This window comes from Panthera onca, chromosome D1 (genome assembly GCF_046562875.1).
Source record: "Panthera onca isolate mPanOnc1 chromosome D1, mPanOnc1 haplotype 2, whole genome shotgun sequence".
NCBI classification, from domain to species: domain Eukaryota; kingdom Metazoa; phylum Chordata; class Mammalia; order Carnivora; family Felidae; genus Panthera; species Panthera onca.
This window is the reverse complement of record NC_138348.1, coordinates 26,798,881-26,821,386: the sequence shown is the minus strand read 5'-3', so window position 1 is coordinate 26,821,386 and position 22,506 is coordinate 26,798,881. Positions and strand designations below refer to the sequence as shown.

The 22,506-nt window shown below is 41.9% G+C and overlaps 1 long non-coding RNA gene across 1 annotated transcript in view; it reads left to right on the top strand.

The window, feature by feature from the left end:
- Positions 1-16,439, top strand: part of LOC132661625 (uncharacterized) — a 35,903-nt gene extending 19,464 nt beyond the window's left edge. Inside the window, exons 3-4 of the long non-coding RNA XR_009602318.3 lie at positions 12,280-12,399; positions 15,367-16,439. This is a non-coding gene — a long non-coding RNA (uncharacterized LOC132661625). The remainder of the gene's footprint in view (positions 1-12,279; positions 12,400-15,366) is intronic.
- Positions 16,440-22,506: the final 6,067 nt, after the last annotated feature.

Below are 22,506 nucleotides of genomic sequence, written 5' to 3'. Positions count from 1 at the left end.
CACATATAATAAAAATGTGATCACACTGCATTTTTTGCTTAGTAACCTGCTTTTTCACTTAGCCAGATACCCTGATATCTTTTTACTCAAATAAATGTAGCTTAGATCATCATTTTTTGATGGTTACATAAGGTTCCATTGCAAGAGCACAGTAATTTACATATCTGATCCCTATTGTTTCCAATTTTTTTCCACTGTAAACAATTCTGCCTGGAACATCTTTGTAGATAATCATTGGGTACTTGTCTGGTTATCTTAAACTAACCCCCTAGAAATGGAATTGCTGGGCTGTAGGGGACACACATTTTTTAAAAAGAGCTTTTGATGCATATCTTTACTTATCCTTTCCATCTTGCTTCTAGTTGTAGGACCATTGCTTGGTTCTCATTCCCCTCAAGTTTTCTCATTCACTAACAGGCATCACCCCTTCAGTCTCCCCTCTGCTTCTCTCTGTCCACTAGTGCTAGCTTGTGGCAGGATGATATGTGACAAATCAATGCACCTATAACACCTTCCATATTCCACTTGCTTACATCCTGAGGATCTTTTACCATTCGTGGCATGGTGGGACTTCCAAACTGAGATGGCAGTTCAACTGCTGAGGGTTCAGATGGAAGATTCCGGAAGTAGATGTGATCAGCCATTTCCTTCCCTCACTGCCGACCTCTGGTCCTTAGGGGAGAAGAAAAGTAGAGATGAAGTAAGATGGTGAGATAGGAGTAGTAGTGGCCCTATCTCATGTATCCCTCCGCCCCACAAAATGAATCTTGGCCAGGGAGGGGCATGATAGAATCTGCCTTGAAGTCAAGAGAACCTGTTTCAGGCTTCCCAGGGTGTCATCTGGGGAGGCATCAAGTTTCAGGTCAGTTCTCTATTCATCATGGAAAGGCTACCATAGAAAGGAAATGGTGGTATGGTGTCTCTGGTGAGGGGACAGTGTAGGGACAGCCTTCCAATTTTCCCAGAGCCTTAGAGTGCTGATGGTCAGATATCTGAGTGTCCCAGTGGCATCAAGTTGGGGTACAGAAGAAGAGGAAAGAGGAGAGGAAATATAAGGAGGAGGGGAGGGGAAGGGGAGAAAGCAGGAGGGGAGGGAAGAGAGAGGAAATGAGAAATGAAGCTCAGAGGCCTACAAGAGCTCCTTGCCTGAATGTGTGGGCCTCATGGCAGAGGTTGAAGGGTGGATCATGCTTGCAGGCATCTGATGAGAACATGGTTGCCTCTCAGATAATTTGTTAGCATGAGACACAAGTAAGGATCAGATGAGTTACATTTGAAGCCAGAGGTCAGAATGGGACCAAGACAGATGCAGACAGTGCAGTAACTTCTTTCTCAGCCTAGATGCAGGGTCACATCCCCCTAACACGCGCCCACAACACCTATACATACACATACATGCACATCGAGCCAAAATGGTGATTAAAAAGCACTCTTTTTGACTTTGTTTACCTGCAAATAACTAGATTACTTATGCTACATTGGGCAGAATAGGGATCCCAGGCAGAAAGTACACTGTTTGAGAAAGGGGCAGGTGGGGGGGCGGGGGCGGGGAGAGGAATTTTTGTAGTCTTGAATTCACATTGACTGAAAATCCTTACCAAGTTTACTTCTCTAAACTACCATGGTCTAAGAAAATATGTTTTCTAGATTCAAGCCTTTGCATATTCCCAAGCAAAATCTCCTTTTATTCATTTGTGTTACCTATGTGCACAGTGATTATTGAGGTTTTTTAAAATCACATTTTGTTCAAACAAAAACATTCATAGATGGCCAATATCATGTAAAGCAAATAAAAATCAGATCTGGGGGAGGGAGGATGCTTCCTCTCAGTCATCTGAGGTTCATAAAGGGCCTCTATGGAACCCTTGGGACTCAACAGATACAAGGCTGTCATGTATGGAATGCCAGTGTTGGCCAAAGTGCTCCATGGGAGCTGAAATCCAGCTCATGTACCACTCATCAAGACTCAGCCTCTGGCACAGGGCTGTACCTACCCGGGGATAGCATTGCCTTTGTCTTTTTACAAAGTGTAGTCTGCTTATAAGCCATGTGTCCATAGAACAGCATGTATCAGAGAAGATTTCTTCTCAAATTCAGCCACCCGGATGGGGCACCTTTTGTACACAGGCCCCATAAAGGCAGCTAATGGTCCTGCGTGAGCGTACTTTGAAAACGACAGTAAGTGTTTACCGGTACATAGAATTGGCTTTCTATTTTGAGTTCCCCGTTTGCTGCTAAATTTCAAAACAAGTTCAGTACATTTCCTTGTCCCAGACTTAGAACGTTACTGCTCAAGTGTGGGCGAGGGGCCAGCAGCCTTTTGGAAGAGCAGTAACTGATACTGTCATTAGACTATGGAGAAATACGCCAGGCAAGACTTTCCCTGGGTAGAATCCCTTGTGATTTGTTTTGGGGTAACTGTAAAAATCAAAACTAGGAGACCAGCCAATCACTTTAGTGAAACATTCTAGTTTACAATCAGGAAATGATGATCTTGAGAAATTATGGCTTATGTTCAAGGCCATAAGATTCTAGTTGGTGGAGCTGAGACTCAAATCTAAAGCTTCCTGGCTATGATCCCAGGACTTTTCGGTTGGCTGTGTGACGATAGAAACCGTATAGCCAAAGAAATGATGGGATCTTCTTCCCTGGCCTCCTTCCTCCAAAGACAAATATTTACCATTTGGAGGCACTCTAGGGACGGTCCTACACTGAGGGAGGTGAATACCTCACTCCACATGGCAGCCTAGGAATGTGCCATCGTGTCATGTCGATGAAATGGGTGGTCTCCATGTCAATAGCTTTTGCAGTGCTGAAACGCTTCCTTATTCTGCTTTGGTGCTGAATCAGCCACGGGAGTCATGTCTACTTCCTGGGCTGCAAGATGGCAGCCCCAAATAACGACAATAATAATAACAACACTAATGATGGCAAGCACCATCATCATCTTGTTTGGTCCAGACAGATCACCTTTGATCTGGGGATTTCTAAGCATGTTGCCAACATGATCCAGCAGCTAGTGTCATTATCTCCCTTTACAGACAGAGAAAATGAGGCACAAGATGTTTAAGCTAGAGGCTCAAGGTCATGCGAGGCATCATTAGTGGAGACATGTGAGGAACTCAAGTCGTTAGCTCTGAAATAAAATCTGTAGGCACTTAACAGGCTTTAGGTTGGCAATGGCTGCTCTTTATGAGGACGGTGTATTTTTATAAACCATGCCATAAAACTGAATACCGATCATTAGATTTCATTTCAAGCATGTCTTTCACAATCTTAAATGCTGTGAGCATGTGGCAGATAGTCAGTCCCCTGCTCCAAACAGCCTGGTCCACACATAGTCCTTTGTAATACTCAGCGGATCCCCAGTGGTTCAGGAAGGTGAACCCTCTCTACCAAGAATGAAAGCTGGCATTGTATGACAGAAGGAACATTGGTCAAAGTCTCAGGGAGGGGGGCCTCAATTTATCGTTTTCCCCCAGCTTTATGGAGGTATAATTGACAAATAAAATTGTATATATTTAGAACGTAAAACGTGATGATTTGACATAACTTCTGTTCTGTGCAGTGGTTTCCCCAATTCTGTTAACTAACACACCCATCACTTCACAGAGTTACCTTTCTTTCTCTTTTTCTTTTTCTTTTTCTTTCTCTTTCTCTTTTTCTTTTTCTTTTCTTTGTGTGTATGTGTGCCTGTGTGTGTGTAGAGAGAGAACGCTTAAGTTCTACTCTCTTAGCAAATTTTATTTTATTATTATTTTTTTCTTAGCAAATTTTAAATACACAACACAATATTATTAACTATGGTCACCATGCTGTACATTAGTTCCCCGGAGACTATTCATCTCGTAACTGAAGGCTTATACCCTTTGCCCAGCTTCTTCCCACCTCCTTAATATCTCAGTCCCTGATAACTATCATTCTGCTCCATTTCTGTAAGTTTGACTTAAAAAATTTTTTTTTTAATTTTTATTTTTTGAGAGAGAGACAGAATGAGAGTGGGGAAGGGGCAGAGAGAGAGAGAGAGGGAGAGCAGGCTCCAGGCTCCAAGCTGTTAGCACAGAACCTGATGTGGGGCTTGAACTCACGAACTGTGAGATCATGACCTGAGCCGAAGTCGGACACTTAACCAACTGAGCCACCCGGGTGCCCCCTACCCTTTTTTTTTTTTTGGTTAAGATTCCATATATAAGTGAGATCATACTGTTTTTTCTCTGGCTAATTTTACTTAGCATGTCTTCTAGGTTCATCCATGTTGTTGCAAATGGCAGAATTTCCTTCTTTCTCATGGCTGAAATAATGTTCCTCTCTCTCTCTCTCTCTCTCTCTCTCTCTCTCTCTCTCTATATATATATATATATATATATATATATATATATATATATATAAATTTTATAATTGTTCATTCTATTTCCATGAAAAACATCAATGGAATTTTGATAGGGATTACATTGAATCTGTAGATTGCTTTGGGTGGTATGGACATTTCAACAATTAATTCTTCCAATTCATGAATATTTATATATTTCTCAGTTTCTTTCATCAGTGTTTTACAGTTTTCAGCATACAGATCTTTCAGCTCCTTGCTTAAATTTATTCTTAAGTATTTTATTGTTTTTGATGCTATTATAAATGGGATTGTTTTCCTAATTTCTCTTTCTGACGCTTTGTTGTCAGTGTATAGAAATGCAACTGATTTTTGTATATTAATTTTGTATCCTGCAACTTCATGGAAATTATTTATTAGTTCCAACAGTGTTTGGGTGGAATCTTTAGGGTTTTCTATATGTAGGATCATGCCATCTGCAAGCAGAGACAATTTTACTGCTTCCTTTCTGATTGGATAGCTTTTGTTTTGTTTCGTTTTTCTTGCTTACTTGCTCTGCCTAGGATTTCTAGTACTGCACTGAATAGAAGTGGCAAAAGTAGACATTCTTTTCTTGTTCCTGATCTTAGAGGAAAAACTTTCAACTTTTCACTGTTGAGTATGATGTTAGCTGTTGGGCTTTCATATGTGGCCTTTATTATACTGAAGTACCTTCCTTCTATACCTAATTTCTTGAGAATTCTTGTCATGAAAGAATGTTGAATTTTGTTAAATGCCTTTTCAACTTCTATTGAGACGATAATATGATTTTTATTCTTCATTCTGTGAATGTGGTGTATTACATTTATTGATTTGCAGATGTTGAATCATCCTTGTATCCCAGGGGTGAATCCAACTTGATCATGATATATGATACTTTTAATGTGTCGTTGAATTCTGTTTGCTAGTGTTTTGTTGAGGATTTTTGCATCTATATTCACTGGGGATATTGGACTATAATTTTTTCTTCTTGTAGTATTGGTGCCTGGCTTTGGTATCAGGGTGATGCTGACCTCAAAAAGTGAATTTGAAAGTGTTCCTTCCTCTTCAGTTTTTGAGAAGGGGTTGAGAAGGATTGGTATTAATTCTTCTTTAAATGTTTGGTAGAATTCACCACTAAATCCAGTCCTGGGCTTCTGTTTGTTGGAAGGTTTTTGATTACTGAGTCAATATCCTTACTCACTATTGGTCTGTTTAGATTTTTTATTTCTTTGTGATTCAGTTTTGGTAGGTTGTATGTTTCTAGGAATTCTTGGACTTCTTTTAAGTTATGCAACTTGTTGGCCTATAATTGTTCATAGTAGTCTTTTATGATTCTTTGTATTTATATGGTATCTCTTGTTACATTTCCTCCTTCATTTCTGATTTTATTTATTAGAGTCTTTGCTCTTTTTTATTATTTAGTCTAGCTAAAGGTTTGTCAATTTTGTTTATCTTTTTAAAACACCAGTTCTTAGTTGTGTTGATATTTTCTATTGTATTACTTGTCTATTTCATTGATTTCTCCTCTGCTTTTTTTTTTTTTTAATTTCCTTCCTTTTGTTGACTTAGTTTGCTCTTTTTCTAGCTCCTTGAGGTATAAAGTTAGGTTGTTTATTTGAGATCAATCTTTTTTCTTAATGTAGGCATTTATTGCTGTAAATTTCCCTATTAAAACTGGTTTTGCTGTATCCTGTAAGGTTTGGTATGCTGTGTTTCAATTTCCATTTGCTTCAGGATATTTTCTTGATTTGCCTTTTCGTTTCTTTTGTGACCCATTCTTTGTTCAGGAGTGTGTTGTTTAATTTCCACATATTTGAGGGGCGCCTGGGTGGCTCAGTCGGTTAAGCGTCCGACTTCAGCTCAGGTCATGATCTCGCGGTCCCTGAGTTCGAGCCCCTCATCGGGCTCTGTGCTGACTGCTCAGAGCCTGGAGCCTGTTTCAGATTCTGTGTCTCCCTCTCTCTCTGACCCTCCCCCGTTCATGCTCTGTCTCTCTCTGTCTCAAAAATAAATAAACGTTAAAAAAAAAATTAAAAAAAAAAATTTCCACATATTTGGGAATTTTCTAATTTCCCTCCTATTGTTAATTTCTAGTTTCATATCATTGTGGTCAGGAAAGATACCTGTATGATTTTAATGTCCTTAAATTTGTTAAGACCTGTTTGTGACCTAACATATAATCTATCCTGGAGAATGTTCCATGTGTGCCTGAGAAGAATTCATATTCTGCTGCTTTTGGATAAAAATTTTTGTGTATGTCTGATAAGTCCATTTGGTTCTAAAATATAGTTCAAGTCCAATGTTTCCTTATTGATTTTCTGTGGAGATGATGTATCCATTGTTGAAAGTGAAGTATTGAAGTCCCCTACTATTATTCTATTTTTCAAATCTGTTAGTATTTGCTTACACAGGTGATCTGATGTTGGGTGCATATATGTTTATAGTTGTTATATCCTCTTGATGAATTGATCCCTTTAGCATTATAAACTAACCTTCTTTGTCTCTTGTTACAGTTTCTGACTTAAAATCTGTTTGTCTAATATAATTGTAGCTATTCTGCTCTCTTTTGGTTTCCATTTTTCATAGAATATTTTTTTCTCATCCTTTCACTTTGCACCTATATATGCTTTTAAAACTAAAGTAAATCTTTTATAGGCAGCATGTAGTTGGGTCTTGTATATATATATATATATATATATATATATATATATATATATATATATATATATTCGGCCTCTCTATGCCTTTTCATTTGAGAATTTAATCCATGTAGATTGAAAGTAATTATTGATAGACAAGGATTTACTAATTCCATCTGATTGTTTTCTGACTGTTTTGTGGTTCCTTTTTTCCTTTCTTTCTCTTTTGTGTCTTCCTTTGTTAATTGATGGCTTTTAGTGGTGGTGTGCTTTGATTCCCTTCTCTTTATCTTTTATGTATTTCATAGATTTTGCTTTGTGATTATCAGGAGGCTTACATAAAATGTCTTTTAGTTATAGTGGTCTATTTTAGGCTGATAACTTCGATTGCATACAAAAAGTATACCCTTTTACTCTCCCCCTCACATTGTATTTTTGATATCACGATTTACATATTTTTATATTGTCTATCCATTCACAATTATTGTAGCCATAGTTATTTTTAATGTTTTTGTCATTTAACCTTTATACTAGAGTTAAGTGATATACACATCACCAGATTACAGTATTAGAGTATTCTGAATTGGCCATACACTTACCTTTACTGATGTGCTTTATACTTTCCTATGTTTTCATGTTACTAATTGGCATCCTTTCATGTCAGCCTGAAGAACACGCAGCATTTCTTGTAAGGCAGGTCCAGCAATGAACCACCTCAGCTTTGTTTGTTTGGGAGAGTCTTTATCTCTCCTTCATTTCTGGAGGACAACTTTGCCAGGTAATGTGTTTTTGGTTGGAAGTTTTTTTTTTTCCTTCAGCATTTTAAATACATCATCCTGTTCTCTTCTGACCTGCAAGATTTCTGCTCAGAAGCCCACTGATTTCACTCATATGTGGAATTTAAGAAACAAAACAGATGGACATAGGGGAAGGGAAGGAAAAATAAAATAAAAACACAGAGGGAGGCAAACCCTTTAAATACAGAGACTCTTAAATACAGAGAACAAACTGAGAGTTGCTGGAAGGGAGTTGGGTGGGGGGATGGGCTAAATGGATGATGGGCATTAAGGAGGGCACTTGTTGGGATGAGCCCTGAGTGTTATATGTAAGTAATGAATCACTAAATTCTACTCCTGAAACCATTGCTACACTATATGTTAACTAACTTGGATTTAAATAAGCAAATAAAAAGGAGTCCACTGATAATTTTATGGGAGTTCCTTTGTTTGTGAGGAGTTTTTTTCCTCTCTTTCTGCTTTAAAAAGACTCTTTGATTTTAGATGGTTACATTAAAATATGTCCTGGAGAAGATCTTTTTGGGTTGGATTTTTTGGGGGACCTATGAGCACCATGAACTTGGATATCTAAATTTCTCCTCAGATTTGGAAATTTCTTAGCCATTATTTCTTTAAATAAGGTTACCACCTTTTTCTTTCTTTTCCATCTGAGACTCCAATAATGCATGGGTTGTTTTTCTTGATGGCATCCCATTAATTCACATAGGCTTTCTTCACTTTTTTTCATTCTTTTGTATTTGTTCTCCTCTAAATGGATAATTGAAAATGACCTGTCTTTGCACAGATTCTTTCTTTTGCTTGATCAAGTCTGCTGGTGATGCTTTCCATTGCATTTTTCATTTCATTCATTGTATTTTTCAGATTCAGAATTTCTGCTTGGTTCTCTTTTATGATTTGTATCTCTCTGTTAAAGTTTTTGTTTTACTTGTACATTGTTTTCTTGATTTCAATTGAATTGTCCTGTGTTTTCTTGTAGCTCACTGAGCTTTCTTAAAATAACAACTTTGGATTATTTATTGAACAATTCATGGATCTCCATTTCTTTGTGGTTAGTTACTGGAAAATTATTGTGTCCCTTTAGTAGTGTTATATAGCCTTGGTTTTTCATGTTCCTTGAAATCTTACATATACCATCTTCACATTTGAAGAAGCAGTCACCTCCTCCAGTCTTTACCGACTGGCTTTGGGAGAGAAATACCTTCTGTCTCAGCCTTGCTAGGGATTCTTTGCCTTTCTCAGATCTTTTCTACGGACTGACCTGCTTTACACTTCTTGCACCCTCCTGGTGGTAGGGGGGATTCTTAAAATTGTATGCCTTCTCTCAATCCTGCAAAGCCAGGCCACCACTGACAGATTCCCATGTGCTTACCCTAGGGCAGTGCTTAATCTCAACTTTCTCCCAATCCTGCAGAGTTGGGATGGCATTCTCTGCATGCTCACTAGCTGTCTACAAAGGCTTGCCCTTGCTTCCTTCATAGGAAGCCAGCCATTGGGTGGGGGTATGTGTAGGTGGGGTGCGTAGAACATTGGGGGCGCCTCTGGGACAGTTGGGGGAATATGCAGATGAGACAGTCCCAGCAGCTTGTTGTTAGGCTTCTTGATGGAGTCTACAAAATGGTTAGTAGAATCCACATTCAGGAGACCTCAGTTTGAACTACAGCTCTGCCTTTACTGCCTGTGCCACCTTGGAGAAGGGACTTAGATTCACTGGGCCTCCTTTTCATCTTCAATTGTAATGGGAAAGATTTGCATTAAATCATTGGTGCTACATTTTAAAAATGAACTCATGGCTGTGTGGCAATTCTTTCTACCACATTTTTTCCTCCAAACTTCTGAGGTTTCAGAGAATCTGCCATCCCTCAGTTTTGAGTCTTTGGAGTGCTCTACATCGTCTTTGTTGCTATGCTATCTATTTTCAAAGGCTTCCAAACTTTTTAAAGCAACATAGATCCAGAGTTCAGTGAAGGAAATAGCCACCACTCCGTGTATTTCAAGAAGAAAGGAATTCAGTCCAGGGAATTACAAGCTTATAGAACTGTTGTAAGAGCTGGAGAAATGGAAATCTAGAGAGTTCCACTGGGGAGCACTATTTCAAAGTGATCCCATTGTAGTTGTGATCCAGAGATTAGGAAACTGCTGCCCTGGCTGCTTTCACCACAAGTGCCTCTGGCACCCATGAAGCTCGTGAATAAACTCTGGAATGAGGAGTCCAGTGGCCGAAATGGCTCTAAGCATTCATGTTTCTACTATAATGCTGTTTCACACAAGGGCATTATTTGGGGAAACGAATTTATTTCTAGAACCATACCTTCAAAGTGTCTGGGAAATGTTGATTTTTCCTTTCTAGCTCTCGAGTTACAGGGAATGGGAAATTAATGCCAACAGTCCTATTCAGCATGAACACTTGTTCAGATTTCATCTTACATGATGTATTAGTCAGGATAGGCTCTGTTATGCTGCCGTAATAAACAACCCTAAAATTTCAGTGATCTAAAACAATAAACATGGATTTCTTACTCACCAAATATCTGTTGCAGGCTGGTTGACCTTCCTCAAAGGTGCACCGTCTAGAACAAATGACTTTCAAGACATTAAGGCAGGGGAAGGGAAAGGTAGAGGGGGCACATCAGCTATTAGCTGCTTCAGCTCAGGAGTGGCACATGTCACTTATGCCCACAGTCTATGGCCAGAGCTAACCCCATTGCTGCAAACTAAGCTGGGAGGCAGGCTAGAAAATTAGGAGAGCACATAAAATACTTGGTGAATACTTATTTTCAGTCACGGAAAAAAGGGAGCACTTGGGTTCTAAGTGGGTTGATCCTGCTGTCAGTCTCCCTTTCCCTCTGTGAAAGCCTCTGAAGACAAAGATTCCAGGGCTCCTCAAATACAGATGTGCCTGCCTTACATATTAAAGGAGCTATAATCTAGATATCTGTATGGCATCCTTGAGGAATCAGCAAAAAGATTTCCTTCTCCATAAATATCTCTCTCACTGGCCTTAACTGGCACTTAAAACTTCCACCATTGACATTACTTTTTGTGTACTCCCTTAAAGATATGCATATTTAAATAAGTTAAGGCAATTTGTCATCTTGGATTGCACTGGAACACTCTCAGTGAGCAGGGAGCAGGGTGTGGGAAATGGACAGGAGGCATGCACTGAGGCATGAGAAAAGTAGACTGATGTCAGTGGATTCCGTAGATCAGCAAGAGGGGCTTGAGGATGGAGAGCAGGGGGCTGGAAGGGAGTAAGCAAGGGACCCCAAGGACGAGGAGAAGGGGGCTTTAGGCAGAGTCTCCACATCACATCTTTGCCAAGGGCCTGACTTATTTTGGCCTCTGGGGCAGCCTTCCCCAACTGCATCCAGTAAGGTCATAAATGTCTCTTTGAACTGAACCTGCTTTTAGAAGATAAATTCAGAAATATCTATCCAACTAGACTGTGGTGAGCAGAATGAGGCTGAAATGGAATACTTGACTCCCAAGTCCAGAGCTTCTGGACAGAGTCTGAGTGTTGACTTTATTTTTTTTTATTTTTTAAAAATATTTGTTTGTTTATTTATTTTAGAGATATAGTACAAGCAGGGGAGAGGGAGAGAGAGAGAGAGAGAGAGAGAGAGAGAGAGAGAGAGAGAGAGAGAATACCAAGCAGGCTCTGCACTGTTAGCAAGAGCCCCATATGGGGCTCAAACTCATGAACTGTAAGATCATGACCTGGGCCGAAATCAAGATTTGGTTGCTTAGCCTATTAGCCACCTCAGCACCCCCCAAAATTGACTTTAAATAATACTTACTGGCACTCCTGGGCACGTTTCAAATACAACTGTGTGATCTTGAGCAAGTTACATGACATTTCTACATCTCTGGTGTGAGGATTAAATAAGAAAATGCATTTTAGGCACGTAGCAGAGAATCAGAAGATCCTCAGCAAGGATTGGGGATAAAACCAAATGTAGAACCCCATTTGGTCTGTTCAACAAACCTGGTGGATGGGAAGCAAAGGGGTGATGGTCATTAAGACATGGCAGTGTCCCCAGGGACCAGCAAGAGTGAGAAGTCCTTCCTAGCCCTCGGCAGATGAACCCAGTGAACACTGGAGCCATGGGAGATGGGCTGTCTCGTGGGATCCATGATCATGGCTCAGGGGACACAGCTACCGAGACAGTCCTGGCCCAGTAGTAAGGGAGTGAGGGCAATTAATTGCTCATCCCTCTCTTCTCTTGCCTCCCAATCTCCTCCTGACATCTCCCACCAGCTGAGCATCACTAGAAGGCAGAGGGTAAAGGAGGCTGGGAATGGAGTCCATAGAGGTCAACTTCTTGAGGCCCATAGTAGAGCCTGGTCCACAGAAGAGAATTTGCAGAGCTGGGGAGCAGAGCAGAATCAACCCCAAGCAAGAGGCTCCTCAAACTCTCGCAGCCAAGAAACCAGGACACCCCTCCCCCCAGCAGTTGCTCAAACATGGGCTGACCCTCTCTTTCTTTCTCTCCCACAGCAGTGGTAAAGAAACCATGGACCAAGTGGGCTGTTGGGCAGAGGAGTCCCCACGCTGTAACAGGGAGTAGAGGAGATACCTGATTTCTTTGGCTTGTCTTTCCCAGAAGATAAGGAGCAGGTATGAACCAGCACTCTCCCCCAAGACAAATGTCTCTCTATTCATGGGAGGAGTAGAGCAGACTCACATTTGTCATTGATGTCACATGGCATACGGAGTTGGCCCTTTATGTATATTGCCTCTTTGAATCCTTAGGTGATTAACTCGTGGAAATCAACAGCTCCAGGGCCAGCTACCATTGGAGGGGACAGTCAGGCCTAGCTCTTAGAAACCTGGTGACACTTAGGAAGTTTGACTGTGAAGTCTCCCCTGCTCTCTGGCTCTCTGAGACCCACCTCAGCCCTGTGGGCCAAGCACCCATGTATCTCTTCCATCAGGAGAAAATAAAATGTCTGGTGAAGTTATTCACTCCAGGTGTTAGGAACTTAATGCATAATACCTCCCAGGAGAATGTGTATTTCTCAGGACAGCCAGAGAGTGGGTGGTACTGAACCAAAAGAGTGAATCACTAATAGTGGAATCCCAGGAATTTGGGGAGGTCACACTTTTTGGGTGGGTTCCTTCCTGACATTGTTTATATTATATAAAGTTGACAGCCACCTATTGTCCCCCTAAAGGAGATTGTCCCTATGGGTGCGGTGATGATGAGGAAAGAGAAGAACATTCAGGCTGGAGCCAGGGTGGTATGATTTTCAAAAACAAATCTGTCCCTTAGAATGAGAGGTGGCTTAAACACTCACACAGCCTCCCCAAGTGTGGTGAAGAGATCCTGTCTCCCCTCTGCAACCAGGTTCTCTTCACCTGGAACGTGGTGCTGTCATTATGCAATGTCCCTGTTGGCAGAGGTGTTTGGGCCCCTTGTTTTCAAGTCTGTGCCATTTCCAAGAAGGAGCTGTGGCCTTTGAGTAGGACTGAGCTACTGAATAGCAGCCCCAGTGCCAAGTGAAGGAGCCAAGAAGAGGCAGAGAAGAGAAAGTCACGACTGTCACACAAAGATGAGACAGCCGCCCCCCGTGGTAGCTGGATGGCAGTCCTGTTGTCCTGCAGCGGCCTTGGGGGCAGACTGGGGTCAAAGTCGGGCTGTGGGCAGAAAGAAGCCAGGCCAGGCCAAGCAAGAGAGAAGGGCAAAGCCCCTGGGTGGTAGGATGTGAGAAAAGTTACTTTTGTCAGGAGGGTATCACTCGACATTCAAATCCAGTGCCCCATGAATTTATAAAAGCCAGGCTCAAGGAAAAGTTTTTCCTATTAGACTTAGCCACATCATCAATAACAATAATCACTGTTACTACTTCTTAAGTGTTTAATCCAAAGCCAGTATGGAAGTTATCGACTGAAGTCCTGACGAAGGTCTAATTCACTCACCCAGCATGTATTTATTGAGTTTCTACGTAAGTCAGGCACTACCCTAGGCACTTAGGGCAGACCAAAGGCTAGGACAGACAAAACCCTGGTCCCAGCAGCAGGGCCACCACATGCAATTAACAACACATCACTCTAGCGGGCACCGTATGATGCCTGGGCTACTTTGTGTATTGAGCAGCCTGGCGGCCCCTGTCTGCGGTGCTCTCATTCTAGCAGATGTAATCGAATACCAATAAGGTGGGCGAAATTCTCCTATTATAGTTTGAGACACAGAGGGCTCAGTAACTTGCTGAGTTTTTCAGCCCCAAAGGACTGAGCCACAATTTATACCTAAAGACCTTGCAATTCACCTGTGCCACGTATGTGCCATTCTCTCCCTGGTGGGTGTAGAGATGAAGGTGTAGACAGGCTCATAGAGGCAGAGCTGGGTTGGTTGGCCCAGTAGCAGTACTGTGTCCTGACTGGATAGACTGGAACCAGCTCAGTGGTAACAGAGAATCTCTTGGGGAAGGCTGACTTAGCTATAGGAAGGTTTGATAACATCAGCTGCCTTCATAGTAAGGGTGGGGGGACTGGCCTTTTTTTTTTTTTTTTATCAGCTGGGGACTTATGTAGAAAGGTCCATCCCTGGGTAGACCTTGCTGTCGTGCAAGGCCAGAGGCAGCTATTGATTCTTGCATGTATTTATCGTTTATGAAATCTCCTAGTTATATCGGCAGAGAAGTAGGTCCAGGTTTGTAAGGGTAGGCTCCAAACTCCTCTGGTTGAGAATGGAGTAGGACAGGTGCCCTTGGACAGGTTTCCTGAATAAAGTGAGCATGTGCAGCGAGAACGGAGAAGGTGCTCTCCTCTGATGAGCTCATTCTGCTAGGGTTGGATCTAGTTTTCAGCGAACAGCATGAGTCTTGCCTTTGGACCAGACTCTGTGCTACCCCAGTCATGAAAGGAGGACAGCCACGTCTACGTTCTTCTGCCTTTTGTCCAAGCTTATGTCTTGAAGGAAGAAAGATGGCCTCTGGTTGTCGTCCCCTCCTCTTCTGCTGGGTGTCCCTTCTCCCACCTGCAGGTGTATCAGTGTGTGCCTTCTGAGCCAACCTTCTGAGACCTGAACTGGGCCTCCAGAGATCTAATGGCTGCTGCTTTGGCACAGCAACCCTTGAGACTTGACAGTTTTTCATTAGCCCCCTGGAGAAATGGAGAGGCTATAAGTAATAGAGGACAGAAGGTTATTTGGTGCCGGAGACTGGGAAAAGGGGAAAGGTAGAGGGAAGCTCGGTGTCCTAAAAATAAATTTCACCTCCCTCTCCGTTTTACCTAAGACGGGTGTTGCCTAGACAGCGTAAGTTCTGCAAAAGTGATTTTCGTGATGGTTTGGGCCAGGGGTGACAAACGTCTGGCACATTTGCTGTCATCTGTCTTCTCCCCACACCTTCTCCTGGCCACTGGGATGGTAGCTTCAGACCCTTGTCATTTTTTTTTTTTTAATATATGAAATGTATTGTCTTCAGACCCTTCTCAAATCAGCATTCCATGCAGGCTCCATCCATCATAGTTGGCCTTTGAGATGAAGTCCCTTCCCTGTGCCTGTTTAGAGACCTTTTGCTGTGAGTTCTTTATGGTAGCTTTTCCCTGAGGTATCTCATCTTATTGTTGTGTCTTTCACAGAACCTGGAAAGTCCGAACACAATTTGGTGTTGACTCACAGAATGTCCTCTGAATCGATGACCTTCGGTGTATGCCAAAGCTGACTGACTCACTGGTCCCTTCCTCCAAACAAGCTGGTTCTCTGGGCTCGGCAGGAGTCCTGACTGAGACCTCTCCTTACTCCATATTCTCTTTATTACTAATGAGGCGTTGTTCCTTAATTACTAGGTGCTGGATACGAGAATTGATTTCCTTTGTTTCAGTGAATTTAGGAAAAGGCTTATGAATATTTCTTGAGCTTGACATGAACTGCTTGATTTTTTTTTTTATTATTTCCGGCCTGCAAAGGTCACTGAAGGGAGACAAGGCAAAGTGACGCCTAGAGCATCAGCAAATATGAAATTCACCTTTATCATTGAAACATTCAGATCCTTTGAACACGTTCCCTGGACACTCTGCTGCCTTATTTCAAGTGAAAAACAACCAGAATGTGGGAGGTGCCCCAGGTAGCTCAATATTCTATGAGCTAAATGAGTGATATCAGTATATTAAATCACTAATAGCCCTCGTTGTAAAAAACTGTTCCAACATAGATGAGGCTAAATTTCCTACCTTAGGGTGTCCCACCTCTTGAACATAACTGACTCCTTAATGATTCAGAGTTTCAAAGCCTCAGGGTCCTAATCCTGAGAAGCAGAGAGTGGGGAAATTTTGCTGAAGTTTGTTGGCTGGCTACGGGATCTATTAAGAGCTTGTCTTTGTTGGTATTAAATCCAAGACTTTTTTTTTAAGCCATTTTTTTTTCTCATGAAAACCGTAAAGTTAATGAAGGTAGAGGCTGGTTAGAATTTCATTTAATGGATGAGCTCTTTCTCGAAGTCTTGGAGCACTTATGTCTGGGGGCAAAATGTGTAGTTGTGATGATCTGTGTTGGCCATTCCAGCACAAATAGCCTGAGGTTGCAATGGTTAGAATCATCCACACTGTCCCTGCCAAAACACGGATCCTGGCAGGTCACCTAGCCTCTGTTGGCCTCAGTTTCCTCCTCTGTAAAATGGGCGGAATAATCAGGCAAGGTGCAGTATTTAACCTAAGTGAGGAAAGTGGATTATTATTGCCCTAAAAAACCTGTAGAAAGACATTAAAAATATTTTTATTCAATTGCATGTTGAAATTTATTTTTAAAATAGGGTTTGTTGAGGCATCTGGGTGGCTCAGTCAGTTAAGCGTCTGACTCTTGATTTCGGCTCAGGTCATGATCTCATGGCTCACGAGTTTGAGCCCCGTGTAGGGCTGTGCTCTGACAGTGTTGAGCATGCTTGGAATTCTGTCTTTGTCCCTCTCTCCCTCTCTCTCTGCCACTCCCCCACACGTGCACACTCCACCCCCCCGCCCCCGACCAAATAAATAAATAAACTTAAAAAAAAGATAGAATAGGATTTGTTGAATGGGTGATGGATATTAACAAGGGCACTTGTGAAAAGCACTGGGTGTTACATGTAGGTGATGAAATCACTAAATTCTACACCTTGCCAAAATGAAGCTCTCTACCCATTAACTAATAACTCCCTATTTTCCTCTTCCCCAGTCCCTGATAAACACCATTCTATTTTCTGTCTCTAGGAACCTGACTATTCTAGATGCCTCATATAAATGGGACCGTTTCTAGTCATTTTTATAAATGGGTCTTCTTAAAAAATGTGAACTTAGCCTAATGAATATGCAATTCAGCATCCTGATTTCTTAACATTTTAAACATCTTACAAGATATTATAAACACCTTTTTGTATTGCCACATCCTCTATATGAACATACCCGCAAAGGCTGGGCATTATCACATTGAGTGGATATATCATTCATTATTATTCCTCCATAGTTTCAACTGCTTGCTATTTTAAAGAATGTGTTGAAAACAGTTTTGTGTAGAGCTTTTGTCATATTGAGGCTCACGGTCTTTAGGGCAGATTCAAGAACTTAATGACTAGCTTGAAGGGAATGAGAACATTTTCAGGCTCGTGATCTACATTACCAAATGGCTAGGAAAAAAATTTCAGATGATGTCATTGACAGCTGGGTGGGCTTCCTCTGGGGCTGTGAGGTCCTAGTCTCTTAGGACGGTGACCGCTTGTAGGGTTGATTCAAGCATTGACTGTGGTGGTGGGAGGGGCAAGGATAGGTTCCAAAATTCCTCTGTGGGAGAGGGCTAGACATGCTGATATCTTCATTAGGGGGGGAAGCAGAACATGTGAAACAAGCCCTGTTTTCCCTTTCAACGTGTGCTTTTTCAGGGGCAGCCTGGAGGTGTGCTGATGGAGGTTATGGAGAGTCTAGAGCCTTCTCCCACCCTAGACCACCTTTGGCTCCTCCAGCTGGTGGGATGGGCACTAGTGACCTTTTAAATCTTTCCCATCTCTGTGTTTTTGTGATTCCAGGGCTCTGCCACTGTGCAGGTCCACTGGCTGGACTCATCCACTTTAGTTTTCTCACGTCAGCGTGGGTCATCCAAACCTCTCTTTGGTTCTGTCCCAAGTGTCACAGAGAGGTGGACCCACCCTCTCCCTTCCCAGGAAAGCCCGTGTTGCAATGAGCACTCCTGTGCTTCTCCCCAGTGCTTTCTCGGTAGCACAATCGGATGACACTGCTCTCGCTGCCCTCAGCTGCCCTCTGAGAAGACGTCACAACCGCGAAAGATCCCAATCAGTCTGCTTTCTCCCTGTGGCACTGTGTGCTTTGGCTGCCTGGCCAGAAAGCTGGGCCTATTTTTACCTATCATTCTGATACTATCTCGGGTATAATTGGAATTGAGCTCTCAGTGTGGAAATTCTTACTCAGAACACAAAGGATTGAAGAGAACTCGGAGGCTGAACTCTGGAAGGACTCTTGCCCGACTCCTCTTGGCAGAGATGGCTCTGGTTTCTCGGAGCGGTGGTATGGCCAACAGGTGGGTGTTGCCCAGGAAATTATTTTTTCTGCTTTCTCAGTAGCTATGGGCCATGGGGAACACTGCCATTTCTGGCCTTCTCTGCATTATTTGATGAAAATGCAGGTGAACTGCCCTGTGGTTTAATTCCAATGGCAGAGCAGTTACATTTGCTGGTTTTTCTTGTCCCAGTGGGAACGCTGGTTTGCATCTCACTGTGCTTCCCTTGAGATGTTGTGCGGGGTCCTTTAACCTGCAACGTGCCCCTCTGAGTGACGCCCACCCAGATTCCAATCAGATCTAAATCAATGGTCTCAGCCTTGAGAGCTACCTGTGTGTGTGAAAGCCTACAAGTGCTGCCCACGCCAGCAACATCAGCCGAAGAGTGTTTTCAAGGGACATCACTGCAATGATCCGTGACATCTGTTTCTTTTCTGAGTTTTTCCCTGCACAGCTAATGCAATGATTGTTTTTAAATTAGATTCTCTTTTTTTCTGTCATTCCTGTTATTTCTTGTGTGAGGCTGATTCGAACATAATAGCAAACAATGGACGCACATTTCCTAGACAAAGTCATGATTTTATGAAGACAGGAAAGGGCTTGTGATAATTTCTGTGAAATCCATATTTGATCGTTCTTCTCCTTTCTCAGCTGAGACTTGAGTTCTGACAGTGCTCAGTACAAAAAATATAAGGTTGTGATTTTCTTTTTTACATTTTAACTATTTTTAAATCTTTATTATGGAACCAAAGCATGCGGAAGTGGAATAACTCAACATACCCTAGATAGCTACCTCCAAGGCTCCATGTTGATCAGCCTTTGGCCAATTCTGCCTCTTCTGATCTCCATCCACTTGCTGACTCCAGATTCCTTTGGAGCATATCTTAGACATCCTGTCATTTCACACCTAAGTTTTGTACTATGCAGCTCTAGAAGAGAAATATTCCCTTGAAAAGTCTATCTCTACTTTTTAAATGGAGAAACATGTGGAACATTTTCAGAGAGGATTTAGAAAAGGATGATACTCTCTCTCTTTAATTAAAAATTGATTAAACTCATCCACATTAATTGTTACTAGGACAATAGTATTAGGAATAGGAATGGGAATAGATACAATTAAAGAGAAGTCATTCAGAAGGATATGTTGTAATTTTTTAGTCACTTGTTGAAATCAAGGCTTTATTCTGCAGAACACAATTATTCACATGGTTCAGAATTAAGTATGTTGAATGTATCTCGCCAGAGGTAAGCTCAGGTCCAACTGATTTACTTTTCCATTTACGTGACTGTGGGTTAGTCATGTTAGCTTTGTCTAGATGTCTCCAAGCATTTTTGACTGCATACTTCTATCAGTAAAGAATTAAGCGTGTATCCATAGTATGAATTATTTATTTAGAAATGGTCTGTATACTCTATTATGGTGGTAAGTGAAGTATATTGTAAACTGCATATAAAATAGAAACTAAAGAATTAACTGATAAATAGGTTATCAGCAGGTCAATAGGTACAGCAGGTCTAATATTTTCTTCCTGCCCTCAGTGGATATTCTTGTGCGTGCCCCAATTTGAAGACAACTGGAGAAGGCAGTGCGAGGCAATATACATCATAGCGAGGTATCAGTTGTCAAGCAGGACTGCCTGGGTTTGAATCCTGGTGCTCCTGCTCCTTAGCTGTGTGATTTTGTACACATAACTTAGCTCCTCTAAATCTGTCCTCTCATTTCTATTACGAAGGCATTCATGCCTTATAGGGTATCGTAAGGTTTAATCCTTGCCCAGTGCCCAGTGTGTGGTAAGCATTCAATACATTTTAGCTAATAATGACGATGATGATAATGCAGTCCTAGAGGGCTGGACCAAGGTTTGGCTTCCTCTTTTTACAGAGTGCCTGGCACACACTTACTGGCACTTATTTCAGTGTTCGGTGTGCTGATGGTGGTGTGGGTGATGACACTTACGGGGATGGTCATACTGATGATCAAAAACACAGCGTACGTATCGTCACTCACTCGGTTTTATTTGCATTGATGATGATGGTGACAGTATGATGACGGTTACAGAGACGGTCACATTGAGAGTGGTGAATATGACCAGCAGCAGAAGCCCTTTTGCATTCCCTACTGGAACTACATCATCAGTGTTTGCATTTGTCTTTCCTAAGAATTTACCCATCTGACAAATATGTTGACTAACTTGTTTTGCTGTCTCCCTTCCTGGCCTCTCTGCCCTGTTGATCTGTTGTGCTGCTCTGCCCTCCTCTTGTGCTCTCGTGTCTCCATCTCTCTGTAGAGCCTGCTGCTTCGCTTGCCCACACACAGGTCCAGGAGACGAACCAGCCCCTGTTCAGTGCAGGGCCATTTCTTTGCCAGTGGCTATTTGGTTCTCATGTCAAAGAACCTGCCTATCAGCCCCTGAGGACTATGGGTAGTGCTAGAACCTATGAAGTGTGGCCCTTTATGGCCTTATGCAAGACCATATGGCCTTTATGGTCTGTGTCTTTTCAGGTGTGAAAAAGGGCAGATGTGGTAAGAAGTAAACTCATCTACTTATGTAAATCTGGGGCAAATGGCCAAACCTGATCAGGCAGGGGTTCCTGGAATGCTCTTCTTCAGGAAGTCTGGCATCCAGCTCTGTGCCTCTGCTTCCCAAGGGAGGGAAGAGGGCTCCTGAGAAGGGCCGGATCCCCCCTGGCATGAGATCTCAAGAAAGCTCTTGAGGAAGGGCTTTCTCCTTTCCAAAATCAGGACAAAGGAAGGCTAGGGTTGTGCCCAGTGGTGCCAAAAGTAAGGGTAATTACAATAAAAATTTGCCTTAGGCTCTTTTTCTGGGGGCTTGTGTTTTTCCCATGAACCTCGTTGGCTAGGCTTTTGGGAAATATGCCCCATCCCCTCCAGGAGTGGTTCAGATTTTAAATGTTTAAGAAATTCAAAGGTCTGAGGTTGACATTTCATTGGAAGCACGCTGAGCTCTTTCATTCTAGATATTGACTTGGGAATTAATCTCTTTAAGGAATTCCAAATAGAGTGGCTCCTCATACCCTTCCATTTTTAATCTTTGTCTATAGACCATGTGGTATCTACCTCTAATATTCTGAAAATGAGTACTGACACCTAAGAATATATGTTTATTTCTTCATACTAATTCTTCAACTGGGATGTTGCTCGTGTCTCAAAATAACTACAGTATGGAGTATGTGATTCTGTAGAATGACATTATGTGCTCCTAAAACACTAGCTAGGGGGAATTGCTCTTTAATACAAATATTCTAATGACTTCAAATACTTTATCAGTTCTATACTTAATTCTAAATATTCTTGGGGTTAAAATACACTTATCTAATAACCAAACAGTCATGCTATTCCAAACAGTTTGGGATTGCCTTCCCATCCACGGTTTTGGAAGTTTCCTTGGCTGGGAGACTCTAGGCCAGGGAAGAGAGATATATTTCTATTTGTGACTCTGATGAAGTGGACTGCATCCTTTGGATAGTCACTCGAACAAGCACTGGTCACGGGACTGATTTCTCAAGCAGAGGTGAAAATGAAAGCCAGGCTGCTGTGTGGTTGGAGAGATGGAGCTTGCGTCCATACTTAGGAGCATTGTTTGGGCTAAACATGGCGGACTTGCCAGTCACATGTATCATCTCCCTTTTCCAAATCCAACCCTTGATGATAGGAAAGGAATAAAAGAAAAGAAATATGTCCATCCACTGATGAACAGATACACAAAATATGGTACATCCACACAATGGAATATTATCCAGCCATAAAAAGACATGAAGTCTACGTCTACAAAATGGATGAATCCTGAAAATGTAACACGAAGTGAAAGAGACCAGTCACAGAAGGTCACATATTGTATGATTCTGTTTATTTGAAAAGCCCAAAATAGGCAAATCCATAGGAATAGAAAGCAGATTGGTGGTTTCCAGGGGATGGGACCGAGGAGAAGCAGGGAGTGACTGCTTAATAGGTATGGGGTTTCCTTTTGGGGTGATGAAAATGTTTGGAACTAGATAGAGGTGATGGTTGCACAACATTGTGAATGCACTAATTGCCACTGAATTGTATAATTTAAAATGGTTAAAATGAATTTTATGTTGTGTAAATTTTACCTTGATAAAAACAGGTAAAGGGCAAGAGGAGACATCACTGGAGACGTTTCCCAAATTTTGGAATATGAAAAACATTTGAAGAGATGGCAATTGACTTAACAGAGTGGAGGAAACAATAACCTAAGTGA